Here is a 2,616-nt window from a genome sequence, read left to right on the forward strand (position 1 = left end):
CCCATGTATTGACTGACAGCTCGTGTTGCCATGTTGAGAGAAATTGGGAATAAGTGCAGAGCGTTGTGTGAACATGATATTACTGTAGTTCTAGACTAAATATGAACATGTATTTACTCATCTCACCTGCACAAAAACAGATCCAGTATTCCTCAAAATGAATAAAAACAGTCAAATGCAAACTCAGAATATTATACGAACCTGCAATAATTAAATATGTTAAATAAGACAAATATTACTTATGTATTTAATCCCATTTTATCAACCAATGTCTTTGCTGCTGACCTTCGATGGTCCAATTCAACCACACTAAGCAAAAATGACACATTTGTTTCATTTGTGTTATTGCTGAATAGCGTTGAACTTCTTCTCCTGCGTCGTATTCTTCATGCTGCGCCCTCTACTGTACAGACGTGATTTTGGATTTCCTTCAGCCTGAGGCGTATTCATTTCACTTTTACATTTCTAAAAGAACTTTTTTATATTAAAAACAAACAAGCAAGCCCTGCCCAGATTTTAAAAGTAACGTAACGCATTAACGTAACGTAACTAAGTAACGTAATTAGTTGCTTTTTTAGGGAGTAACGCAATATTGTAATGCATTACTTTTAAAAGTAACTTTCCCCAACACTGAATATATTGTAAAATGTAATTTATTCCTGTGATGCAAAGCTGAACTCCAGTCTTCAGTGTCACATGATCCTTCAGAAATCACTCTAATATGTTGATTTCTGATTATTAAACAGTTGTGCCGCTTCATATTTTTGTGTAAACTTGTTTTTCAGGATTCTTTGATGAATAGAAAGTTCTATAGAACAGCGTTTATTTAAAATAGAAATATTGTGTAACATTATAAATGTCTTTACTGTCACTTTTGATGCATCCTTGCTGAATAAAAGAACTGATTTCAGATCTCAACTAGTCTCCCAAGTGAAATAAACAGACACAGAATGACACGACACGAGTGTAATGTTTAAAAGCATTTAATGACATCGCACATATTTAACAGGGCAGGGAGGTTAAAGTCTACAGGTGCAGTTTCATACATCTGAGCGTCGGCCGGAGGATCTATAGCGCTCAGGACGCCCGACATCGCCAGGATTTCATTCTTATTATGATGCTTTTGATTGTGCAGTAGATGAAAATCTCATTACAATAGATACAGTGACGGAGGGGATGCGCACTATGTATCAAAGAGCAGGAGAGCGGGATGAAGCCCAAACGAGAAAACAAAGAGAAAAAAGAGAATGCTCAGTGCTATAGCCCACAAGCAAGTAACCGTATTCATATATTTTCATTTTTTTTGTTCTTTTTGTACTTTTTTAGCTGGAGTAACATTACCTTTTTACCAGTAAATGTTGCACTGTTCACTTAACATTGATGCTTTAAAGTGTTTATAATACATCTAATTTTTATACTCTTTTGTACTAGAATTATCTGAAACATATATTATGATAAAACCCAAGAGAAATGACAATTAAACGAACGAAAAAAAAAAAAACGCATGACGTCAAATGATTCGGGTTACTAGTTCTCTGTATATAGCAAACGTTCTTACAGCTCGTGAAAGCGTTTGGTACGAGCCACCTTGATCGCATGACACAAGTCTACCATGCCTTCAAGCCAATGTTAATATTAGTTGATCAGCTTATAGTCGTTAAATGGCGAATCTGACATTAACGTGGAATTGTATTGGTTCAATGGAATCGTTTCGAAGCATCACTGTCAACGAAGAGAGACTCGGCGGATCTCCGAGACAGCCTCATAAAAATTGAGGAAATGTTTTAAATATCCAGACCCCTCAATGGCGCACAGTTACAAAAAACGAGCGATAGCAACAGTCGGAATTCAAAATCAACCACCATAGAAACGTAAGAGCGTAAAAAAAACGTTCCGATCGCCGGCGTTCCCGAATCGCGACACACTCTTGCGTTTTGTACAACTTTGGACCCAATTGGCGGGCTTTCAGGCACAGAGTGTGGCGTCTTTATGAGCTTTGCATGCTGGGATATCACTGGAGGAGGTGGGCGGACACAAACGGAAAGTCGTAAAAGAATCGAGGGAATGAGCCGATTGAGCGATCGTTTCGGACGCCTACTGCTTCTTCTTGCTGAAGAGACTGAAGCGTTTCTCCTTGTCTTTCTCGCGCTTGCCGGGGCTGGATTCGGTCGTCAGGGTGACGGTTGCCGGGAGCGTGTGAGCACGGCTGGAGGCCGGCGTGCTCTGGTTGCTAGGCGTGATCTCTGTTTTCTCGGAGGACGAGGAGCCGCTGCCGGCATTCTGAATGGCCTGGATCCATGTGTTCATCTCCTCCTGCAAACACCACACAGTTCATCAGGCATAGTCAAAAAACTATCAAATACATACATCTGTGCAAGACATGTACTCTTAAAAATAAGGGCTCTTTATTGGCATTGATGGTTCCATAAAGAACATTTAACGTTCATAGAACCTTTCCATTCCACATATGTGACCCTGGAGCACAAAAGCAGTCATAACTAGCATGGGGTATATTTGTAGCAATAGCCAACAATACATCAAATTATCGATTTTTCTTTTATGCCAAAAATCATTAGGATATTAATTAAAGATCATGTTCCATGAAGATATTTTGTA

The 2,616-nt window shown here is 39.1% G+C and overlaps 1 pseudogene; it reads right to left on the reverse strand.

Annotated features, from left to right (window-relative positions):
- Nucleotides 1-967: 967 nt before the first annotated feature.
- LOC107680472 (spectrin beta chain, non-erythrocytic 1-like) overlaps nt 968-2,616 on the reverse strand; it is a 115,147-nt pseudogene continuing 113,498 nt past the window's right edge.

The sequence above is a fragment of the Sinocyclocheilus anshuiensis genome, unplaced genomic scaffold, assembly GCF_001515605.1.
Source record: "Sinocyclocheilus anshuiensis isolate Anshui unplaced genomic scaffold, SAMN03320099.WGS_v1.1 scaffold308, whole genome shotgun sequence".
In the NCBI taxonomy this organism is placed as follows: Eukaryota; Metazoa; Chordata; class Actinopteri; order Cypriniformes; family Cyprinidae; genus Sinocyclocheilus; species Sinocyclocheilus anshuiensis.